Consider the following 12,267-nt stretch of genomic DNA (forward strand, 5'->3'; position numbering starts at 1 on the left):
TTTTTTAGGGTTAGTTGGACGTTGCTTACTACTGGCAGTTCGATTTATGCGACAAGAATACACTGGACAGATCACGATGCGTCAGAAGGTAGGCAGAAGCGAAGTTAGCCGACCTTCCACGTAACTTCAAAGCTGGCCCTGGAGTAAGCATTAAAAGAGATCGCTAATCTATGCTTTCTTAGCGCATGCGTTCTATGCTTAAGCCAGCGCGCTTGAATTCTGCCTGCCCTAGCGAGAACCCACGAGCATTATCGAACACCTACGATTTGCGAAATTTCTGTTTGAAAGTTTCACGAGTTGGAACGTAGATTGTTACGAGTAGTATAACAGTTTTTAAACAGTGTGTTTTAAAAGATGTTTTTTTAACAGTGTATTTTAGAAACTGTGATTTTTGCAAGTACGTACTGTATATTAATGTTATGTATATTTGGTGATTTATAGTTAATGTAAGTGATAACAAAAATATTATATTATGACTGATATAATAAGTAAACTGTTACGTTGTCCGTTTTCGCGTCGTAATGACATTGAAAAGAGAAGTATTTTGGACAATGGACTACCCACTCCTGCATTAAGCTCTATTGTTCATAAAGTCAGTGCTAAAGGTGCAAGAAAATTTAATCCTTCATGGTATGAAACACTATGAAATGGAAATATAAAAATTGGAGATTTATCTTTCGAAAGGGTGGAAAAATTCAAATATCTTGGAGCAACAGTAACAAATATAAATGATACTCGGGAGGAAATTAAACACAGAATAAATATGGGAAATGCCTGTTCTTATTCGATTGAGAAGCTTTTGTCATCTAGTCTGCTGTCAAAAAATCTGAAAGTTAGAATTTATAAAACAGTTATATTACCGGTTGTTCTGTATGGTTGTGAAACTTGGACTCTCACTTTGAGAGAGGAACAGAGATTAAGGGTGTTTGAGAATAAGGTTCTTAGGAAAATATTTGGGGCTAAGAGGGATGAAGTTACAGGAGAATGAAGAAAGTTACATAACGCAAAACTGCACGCATTGTATTCTTCACCTGACATAATTAGGAACATTAAATCCAGACGTTTGAAATGGGCAGGGCATGTAGCACGTATGGGCGAATCCAGAAATGCATATAGTGTGTTAGTTGGGAGGCCGGAGGAAAAAAGACATTTGGGGAGGTCGAGACGTAGATGGGAGGATAATATTAAAATGGATTTGAGGGAGGTGGGATATGATGATAGAGACTGGATTAATCTTACACAATGTAGGGACCGATGGCGGGCTTACGTGAGGGCGGCAATGAACCTGCGGATTCTTTAAAAGCCATTTGTAAGTAAGTAAGTATGGTATGAAACACATAAATAGCTAACAGGAAGTGAAGTTAAAGCTAAGCTGTAGGTGGTCACGTTTGTTATTGTAATCTAAAGAAGGTACTTGGAATCAGATCATATTTGTAACTCGGTAAGTCTAAAGAGACTTGAAAAGAATTTGAATCCAATTTCGGAAATGTTGTCTGAACAACAAGGGTTGCAAGACAACAGTATAACAATAAACTAGACGAAACCGACAAATTATGAGACGGCTCATTGATGTAACAGTATTGTTATGTAAGCAAGAGTTAAGTTTTCGGGGGGCATGATGAAAGCGAGCTGTCATTGAATCGCGGAAATTACATAAAAATGTTCTGTAAATTTTGCCTACCCTGGACATTTGACTACGAGCCGCCACTGAAAATAACCCAATTAAAAAAAAAAGATGGGACATTACAGGAGCGTTGCGATCGGAAAAAACAACTGAATGTCACATAGCGTGGTAGGCGTGTTGCTATGGTAACACCGGTTGAGTTGCCAAACTTAGTTCCCACGTGACGTTGACAAGTAACTCCATCTGTTAACACAACTATAAAGCATCTAATAGATGTAATCAAAGACGTTTTATAGTTTAAGGAAAAATAGCAAGGAACCTACCCTCGAAATCCAGCACGGAGCCACCAGAGCGCATTACTTCCAGCAAGTGAGCACGCAGGCTAGCCATCAGCGCAGCCACCTTGGAATCCATCAAGGAAACGAGCACCGTCTGAACCACAGTCTAATAGATACAGTCACGCAACTCATACGTATAAAATATGCCAACATTTGACATCTGGCGCGACAGTAGCGCTCTACCGGCAGGCAAGTTAAAAGTGTGCACACGACATATGATAACACATCAGAAAACGGATTTTGCGTAATTTATTTTATATTTTTATGCTATACAATAAGTGTATATGGTTCTTATTAATTCTACTTTAGAATCCTGGAAGAATTTCACACGCAGTTAATCTACAAGTTTCAGAAGCTGTGAATAAACGTAATTCTTTCTGCTCCTTACAACTGAATCATGGCCCTGATCACGTATCATGGTTTGAAATAATATAATTGTTTGTACGTGGTCGGTTAATTCAATTCATTCCTAAATATATTTATGAATCACTGGAACTTTGTATTTCCTGTGAGAAGAGTAAAAATTACGTAGCAGCTTCAAAATTGTAGGGAATATCTCGTAGGGTACATCGCATGGTGAACTCCTCTCCCGATTTCCTGAGAAATTAACGATTTTGCATACCGCAAATTGGGGTAAACTCGGCCGCTGAGGTAAACTTGAAAATAAAGAAAAGGGGAGGATTTAAACATTAATATGAAATTCATTATTTTTCCATTTCTTAACAACCGATATTTCCTTTATTATTTTGAGTCACAAATAGTGCTGATGTTATGGTTTAAATTTTTATGGCAAGTTTACCGCATTTTACATTACATTTCCAGTTTTCACACATAATGCCTAATTTGAACATATCATACCCATAAATACGTAATTTACATGCACTTACTGTTAATATGACGTAGGTGAGAACAAATAAATGAACACACAATTTTGTTGAAAAAATTGTAACTTCAATTAACTCAGAAAATGTAGGCCTAATTTTATTTTCAGAGCAGAAGTGGTGTAAGTCAAAAATGGGTAATGAGGGGTTAAAGTAAACATTCTGTAAAATACAGCGCAAAGCGGCAGTTAATATTGAATGTATTTAAACTATTAATAGTCAGTGAATAGCACGAAAGATATATTAATTGCTACTTTGCGCTGTATTTTACAGAATTTTTACTTTAAACCTCATTACCTGATTTTGACTTACACCACTTCTGCACTGAATGGCTCAAATAATCACTGGGAATGTAAAATCAACACCAATAACAGTCATGCAAATTATTGCAGAAAAGATTGCTTTTTATATTAAATTTAAAAAGGCCCTTTTATTTCTTGAGAACTTAATACGTCTGCCACATGAATCTACACGAAGACATCAGAAATTTATCGACATAGTTTGGATTTATTCAAGAAGTGAATATTTTGCAAAAGGATTACTATACTCCATGAATTCTTGCAAAATTAACACCATGATACCTACTTGAATGCTATATAACATTCAACTTTTGAAAAATATAAAGAAAAAAACACGAATACAAAAATTATGGAATTACTTGCATTAAAAACTGTAGATACATTATCCAAAATCGGAATGGTTACACATTTACACATGATCTCTGCAAAACAATAATGTACTGTAACAGGTATTTACTTTGTTTTTATTTAAACTCTCCTTCCTGACATACAAATAGGTAACTGATAAGTAATAAAATAGTGTTTTATAGTACACAATACGTAGGCTACCTACAACGTGGATTATTGGTTTTGACTGAGTTATGGTTTTCTCTTGGTCTTTAGGGAATCTGAAAAACGACAAATTCGGAGATTTAAACTTGTTGTTACTGCAATTTTCATCATTGCACACATTGCCTTTATTCCGACGCATGATTAAAACGTTATTATAACATATCGCATCCCTTTAAAGCATGTGCTGGCTGTATCAACCCTATGACCAGTGCCTTGCCTGCCGCTTGGGCGCTAGTGTCGCGAATGTTGGCAAAAAAAGTGCTGAAGTTGCGCGACTGTATCTATTAGACTGTGGTCTGAACCAAGGCCCTACACCAGTGGCTGCGCCAAAGACTTTGTAGTTATATATCTAGACACACAATTGGCGCTGGTGTCGTGTACAAATTTGAAACCTCTCGCGTAGGTTCGCGCGACGCCATGTTTGGGGAGCACGAATGATTGTTTCTATAAAGCATTCGGAATTTAGAAAATACAATTGAGTATATAGGCGTTTTCGTAGTGGATTTCCTCCTTCACTGTAATATACAGTAACTAAACTTATTTACGTATTTTCTAACGTATAATATAAAATAACAGAAGTAAATCTAAATATTGTAACTAAGCATTGTTTTAAATATAAACGCCTTATATTCCTCATAAATAGACTTATTAGTTTATTTCTATTTCCTATGACCGAATACATGGAATATTTTTACTTATGTTATTTTATATACGTTAGAAAATACGCAAATAATTTATTTAAATTGTATTACAAAGAGAGGGATGTCCGTTAAAATGTCTATATACCCAATGGTATTTTCTAAACACCTAACTCACTGTAATAATAATCCTCAGTGTTTTGAGAATCAGAGGCGATATGACTCTTCTACTGCAGACATTGATTGCAATTTCCTCATTCTTACATCATTCTCAATGACACAATATTGTCAAAATGTGATTATATGCATTGCTGTCTTAGTTGCTAAATCATTAATAAAAATATGGTGTAATAAATCTAAAGACTCAATTTAGGGTACGTAGCCTACCAGCAGTAAACAAAGCTATTTTATTTTTTTAACGAAAGAATAATGGGAGTCTTGTCATACCATCATCTGAGATTATAGAAATATGCCGCTTAAGTGAAAGAGCGATTATACAGATGTTGACAGTTCAATGGCATATTACCACCCACTCTTACATCGTGTGAAAACAATGTGATTTAACAATAGAACACTTGTATAATCTTTCTACACTTATAGGGACATATTTTAAAAAATGGATCCCGGATTCCTCCCGAGAATCATATTTTAAACTTGTTAAACTGACATAGAAGTACATAAAGAGCTACTGGCATAGCTCAATGGGCTAAGGCCTGTCGATAAGGAATCGCGCTCGGGCGCGGGTTCGATTCCAGCTTGGGCTTATTATCTGGTTGGGCTTTTTCCGATATCCCCAACCGTAAGGGGAATGTCAGGATAATCTATGGCGAATCCTTGGCCTCGTGTCGCCAAATACCTTCTCTCTATCATCAATACCATCGATGTTAAATAATATAGTAGTTGATACAGCGTCGTTAAATAATCAACTAAAAAAAAAGTATTACATAACGAGCAGATGTCAGCACACAACTTAAAGTTACCAGTACAACACGACTTTACATAAAAATGTTGTAAGACAATATTTAACGGAGTCAACAACAACAACAATAATAATAATAATAATAATAATAATAATAATAATAATAATAATAATAATAATAATAATAATGAATCAATAGGCAAGATGTTCTGTACACTAGGCCTGAGTTCTATTATATGACTAATTCATGCATGTGACGTTTATTTCATACTACAGCTGTGATAATAAGCTAATTTATAGTAGGCCTATTTATACAGTAGAACCCCGATTATCCGTCATCCTATTAACCGATTGTTGGATTATCCGTCTGTCATTCTCTCCTCTTTTTTTGGCACAGAAAAATATTGAGTTCTGTACAATACATTAGTACGTTTTTTTTTTTTTTTATAGAGAGTGATATTACAAGCCTTTACCCTAACACATTATGATCTACTGTTCGAGTGACCTGTTTAATTTCTCTGCAAAACATCTTCCAGAAGTGCCAAAAGAATACATGTTGTGCTAAGTATCGAAGAGAAGTGCATATAATTGAGTGGTTTTGGAAAAGAGGAACTGTGGTTCATCTCACATGGGAATACGAGATTGGTGTTACAACTGTGCGAGATTTAATAAAAAAACAAAGGATAAAGTGTATAAATTACTTAAATCTATAACATGAGACCTATACTTTTCCTATCTTTCCACAGAAATCCATCATAGAAAGTTTCCTTGACTCTTAGAAACCCGTCATTGACATTCATTTATTCATTCATTCATAGTGTTATGTTACTACAAACCCAGCATTCTCCAGTCTTTCCTATTTTCTGCCTTCTTCTTAGTCTCCTCATATGATCCATATATCTTAATGCAGTCTATTATTTGATATCTTCTTCTCCCGTTCACCATTCCTTTCATGCATCCTTCAGTAGGCAGTTTCTTCTGTCAGTGACCCAGTCAATTCCTTTTTCTCTTCCTGATCAGTTCTACCATTATTCTTTCTTCAACTACTCTTTCCAACAGACCTATTATACTTAAAAGTTATGATCCAGTACCTAATGTGTTAAAACAAGACCACAGAGAAAATTACGAAACTGCACTATGCAACACTTAATTTATGAACGTCTTCTATGGTACGGATTATCCGATTTTTTCGATTAACCGTTCAGCCCATCCCTTCACTACCACGGATAATAGAGGTTCTACTGTATTTCAAACTAAAACATTAGGTACTGTACGTGTTTTTCTTTTACTGGTGTATATTACGTGATATGGAAGCGAATAAATAATTGTTCGTTTCTTGTCCACATCAAAGCAAACGTGTGTTTACAATATGGACCTAATGTAATGCCTTACACAGCAGGCAGTGTTTTTTTTTAATAATAGTTAATACTAGTGATTTTCTTTTCATCTGAACTATTACTACAATATGCATTTGTATTTCTGTTCGCTCTATATGTTGTCAATTAACTACACAACGTCTTTGGTTACGGTATAAAATTGTTCCAGTCTTCTTTTATTTCGTGTTAAACTAACTGTAACTAAGCTTGATTATGTCCGTAACGTGGTCGCATTAAATGTTAATAAGATTTTTTTCATTTATCCATTCAGATTGATTTATAAGAGACACCAAACATATATATTAAACATTCAGCATTGTATAGTACAGCCGTCTGCTAGCCGGTTCTTCTCCCAAAGCATGGCGGCGGACGCAAGCTTCAATTTGTCCCTACTCTGAACTTTTGCGCAGCCTTGGCTGTAGGGGCTCGGGCTGCGCAGACCATACGGGACAGGTCAAATAGAACGTTGCGCACGACGCCATTACTGTGGCAGCTCAAGCTAGCAAGCTATTAAGTTTATAGCTAAAATATCACAAATATAAGTATCCGGACCCTTAATAATACATCAAAATATGATAAACTGTGAAATTATTGTTTATCCTTGCTATAATAAAATAATAAGTACACAATACGATTTATAAAATCAATATAACTGGATTACATTCCGTCAATAAAATTTCTAACGAAGGCCTGCCTACTGCACTTAAATAAATAAAGTACCTACAGTATATGCTCTATAATTATATAATTTTTTTCAAAACTAACAATCCTCTTGATATTCATATATTAAATACTATACAAGTGTTATTGTGACGAACAAAGTGGCAATAAAAACGGACAGGAATGAAGAAAATATAGACCTACTATTTATCCTAAAAAAAGTAGAGAGATTATTATGTTGAGTGCTATTAATCAATCCATTAAATTTTACTTCAAAATGCATTAAATTGGAATCTCAATAATAATAATAATAATAATAATAATAATAATAATAATAATAATAATAATAATAATAATAATAATAATAATTTAGGGCTATATTAAATAATAATAATTTTTGGCTATTATTATTATTATTATTATTATTATTATTATTACTATTATTATTAAGGGACATCGTAGCTCTCTTTACTAAATCAAGCGTCAGATCTGAAAAATTTGCTGTTTACAATGTCATGCAAATTTTCGTTAATTAGGTTCTTTTTCCTTCAGTTTTTTAGTCAAACTTAAGTTTGATATTATAGTTGCATTTTTGTCACATCCTCTGATTGAAGCTCTGGCTGATATGTAGGCCTACATCTATTAGGCCTATCAGGCAGTACATCTCACTTCGATATGTGTCAGCGGAAGAAAAATTGTTTGTATGTATCTGAAGTCTGAGTAGTGTAATATGTAGCTAGTCGGCGATGTATGCATTGGAGGGGGAAATGAACTGGCCACCCTACCCCATTATCTCCTGACCTAGCTGCCCTTATAAGTGGAGGCGTCTTGGTATCACTCACAGTCTACCATATACAGTCACGAAGCTTGAGTTTTGAGGGTGCTAGAAACAATAGACTGTGATGGTACTATTTTGCATTGCCTGTAATGAGGCGATATTAGCGATCCTAGTGGTGAGCAACTATCTAATGTTTGCATATTTACTACGTATTGAGCTTCGCGACTGTATATACTAGACTGTGGTATCACTTGTGATATTCAGACCTGTTTTCGGACAGTTGACTAAACAAGAAATTTGTCACATTTTCTTATACAAGCCAGATTTTCATTTTTCAAACTCCTAATCTGTTCATTATTTTTCTATAACTTACCTTTTCCATTAATCTCATTTTTTTTAGACTGAGCATATAATTGTGTTCCGCACTAATAGTATCAGGGACGTGTGAACAATTCGCAATAGCAGTTACATTGTCTGGTTCTTAGACTCCAGTACTTTTCAGAATCCTCATAGGATGTTTTCCTACCTAAAAATAATATTATACCACGAAAGAAAGAAATTCTACTAAATAGCCTATACTTTCAAATGATGAAGTTCAAGCCAATGGAAATTAGATCTATGTGACCTTAACTTGTTTCAACAATGAACCTATCAGCATAAGATGTTCTGAAAAATTAAAGAGGAATGAAACTGCGTGACTTTCCTTTTTTTCATGTGATTTCCGGAAGAACTTTTCTATGAAATGTTCAGAATACAATTTATGATGTGATCATTTGTTCGAATAAAATTGTCTCTTCTAATGGCAGATAACCAATCGCAACAATAGTTCTGCTTTTTTTTTAGGGGGAAAGCTAGAAATAACACATTTTATAATAAAATATTTCTATCATATTAAAAAAAAAAATAACAGCAATATGTTTGCCGAAATAGTTTTAGTGTAAGCTAACAGAATAATTCAATCTACATAAAAGTGCTATTTATTGTCTGCATTAATTACACCTTAAACTATTATATGCATTTAAATATCGTTATTTACGCAAGAAAAGTGATGCTGTAGTCTTTCCTGAAGCGATTTGTGCAGTTGTAAGCCTTACAAAAATGCATAATTATGATAGATTCATCAAATGCACACTGGATGTACTCGCAGTCACTATCACAACTACCTGTTAAATGCCACACTTGCCACAATGATGTCTATGCGCGAAGGGTTTCAATTTTGTACAGCACAGCAGCGCTCGCTGTGCGTCTAGGTAGGTAACTATAACGTCATTGGTCTGAACCGGGCCTTAGTGACGTCACATGCTTGCAGTTGTTAAAGCTACGGTTTGGCTACGACGAACTTCGTCGAACGAACATCGCCGACGGTTGAAATCGCCAGCGGTCATCGTCAGAGAGTGGTTTCTTTACCGGCGAACTTCGTAGATGAATAGCAAATTGTTTTATATAGTTGACAATGTCTGATCAGCTGACATGTGGATGACAATATGATAACGTTATAAATATAAGTTTTGCCTTGAAAAACAAGTACGGATCTTTAAAGTAGTTAATGTCATGTTTAGAAATAGATATACAGAGGGGTCTTTTAATTCACTGATATTAAGACATCTTGAAAATGAACCCACCAATTTTAAGGAATATTTCAGACTCCCGAACAATTTCATTTTGTTTTAAGTTCAATTGAAAATTATATTTTAAAATTACCCACAACATTTATTCACAAACCAATAAGCCCAGTTGAAAGATAAGCATAACTTTAAGGTAAAAACCAATGATATAAACACTTTATTTTTACTTTTTACAATGCTATTTTTTCATTTAGGAGCATTTATTTAGGAAATAATGTTACAAATAAAAAAAAAAATAATGTGAGGAGGTTGTTGCACTTCTCTCCTTTGCTCAGAATTCCACTTCACTTACTATTTCATACTGAAACTTTTGCTTCAGTAGCTAAATCTGCCGCATTGTGTGTGTGTCCTTCAATTATGAATCACTTTACAGAATTGTATTAACAGTTCTGGTTGTTACAAAATATAGATTTGTTATTGTTTACGTTGGTTCTTCTTTTTGGCTCATGTCGAACAGGAATTTGTGTTTAATCAATTAATATCTCGTCTTCATTAGTGGAGAAATTGCAGAAAGATTTCTGTTTTACCGCCATTATGGTATGTATGATGTATAAATCACATGTTATTAAATTATTTAATTCATGACCTACTGTAATTTTACAATTGGTTTCTCGGCGATCATCGCCAGGTTTTTGCCTCCAAGGCAAACGCCGACGATGTTCATCGAGCCCAGCGACGTTCGTTGACGATCATCGCCAAAGAAACCAGGCACATTCATATCAACGGAACAGAATCCCAGCGATGATCGTCGGCGAAGATCGCCGTAGCCAAACCGTAGCGGTTACTGTATGATGCTCTCTGCATAGCGCATAATTGCGTAAAAAAAAAAAAGTCGTAGATCCTGAACCATAGGAGATGGATCAAAATAGATTATATTTTTGAAAAGCACTGTTGGGCCAAGTGTGTGAATCGCAGGGGGATTATGTTGAGAAATATTGTTTCAGAATAAACCTAGTTAAATGTCGGCTATGGAATTTTGAAATAATCCTCGTATATGTTGGTCCTCCTCTTTGCCTGTTATCTTTATCGTTCCCATATTTAAAAGCAAACTTATGTATTTGGAAGTTTGGTCTAATAAAGAATCATAGATCGTTCAGTATCTGAATATTACAATAGGAATACACCATGCTTGTGGAGAAGCATATAAATACCCATGACTACACTGCCTACTTTTTGGAGATTGGATTGCATTTCTGGATTCGCCCATACATGATACATGCCCTGCCCATCTTAAATGTCTGGTTTTAATGTTCCTAATTATGTCAGGTGAAGAATACAATGCGTGCAGTTCTGCATTGTGTAATTTTCTCCATTCTCCTGTAACTTCATCCCTCTCAGCCCCAAATATTTTTTTAAGATCCTTATTCTCAAACACCCTTAATCTCTATTCCTCTTTCAAAGTGAGAGTCCAAGTTTCACAACCATATGAAACAACCAGTAATATAACTGTTTTAAATTGGGGGGGGGGGGGGAATCGAGCTGAAAATAAATTTTCTGTATTTTCCTAATTCACGGATGCCTACTTCAGATAGCAGCATATGTTAAATTGTTGTTACATGCCACTTTACATTTTTCACTAATAAAAATTTAAGATTTGCATAAATTGGTGGGAACCATAACATTCTTTTCGACCCAAGGGAATAGCACTGCCTAAATATGGGGCAGCAAGCAACCTGATCCCAGGCCCACTAGTTTCACAGTCAGACACGTTGATCACTACTCCAAAGTGGTGGATATAAAAATAAATATAATTAATTAGAGATGACTCGATATTCAATACTCAGAACTATAACTTTAAAAGTGAAAACTGGAAACAATACACAACAAAAGTAAATACTTTAAAGAGCATTGGAATTTCTTACACTTAACTAACATATGAGATGGTATTGTAAAGTTCTTAGCCCAACACAGAAAATGTTACTATATCTCTCAAAGTTTTAAAATTTTGGTCTCCAAATCACTCCTCCACGGTACTTATATATATATATATATATATATATATATATATATATAAATTTTTAACAAAATAATCTGCCCTCAATGAGGGTGACCATAAAGATCCAGAATAAAAGCACTACAGAATAATTTAGAATGACAAAAAGATTCAATACAGGGATTGTTTAGTAAAAAAATCCAGAGAAATGCAAACCCAATAGAATCATCAATGGCCAAAATATAAATGGTAATGTAATATTTGGATTGAATCCTTACTGCTTCAATTGATGTAATTTTTTTTAAGGTCAGTCGTACATACTAATGTAAAGGCCATTTTGTACCTCTGCCTACTTTTTGCGATTATGATGAATCCTGTTTTGATGGCATGGCATGTCATGTACAGCATTTGATATTTTCTGGAGTGATCACAGAAACAGGTCTTTGAACATAGTGGCCATTTTGATTTCTGTTCTTACTTCCTTAAATTCCACAACTCATTTTTTTATGGTGGCATACAATGGACAATAAAATTATCCCTCAATGTAGCCACCATATGTGCATAAATTTACTTGCTTGACTACTCCTTCGAAAATAGGTACTTTATCACCAACTGATACTCAATTATATAAAAAATTAATTTTT

The sequence above is a fragment of the Periplaneta americana genome, chromosome 3, assembly GCF_040183065.1.
Source record: "Periplaneta americana isolate PAMFEO1 chromosome 3, P.americana_PAMFEO1_priV1, whole genome shotgun sequence".
Lineage (NCBI taxonomy): Eukaryota > Metazoa > Arthropoda > Insecta > Blattodea > Blattidae > Periplaneta > Periplaneta americana.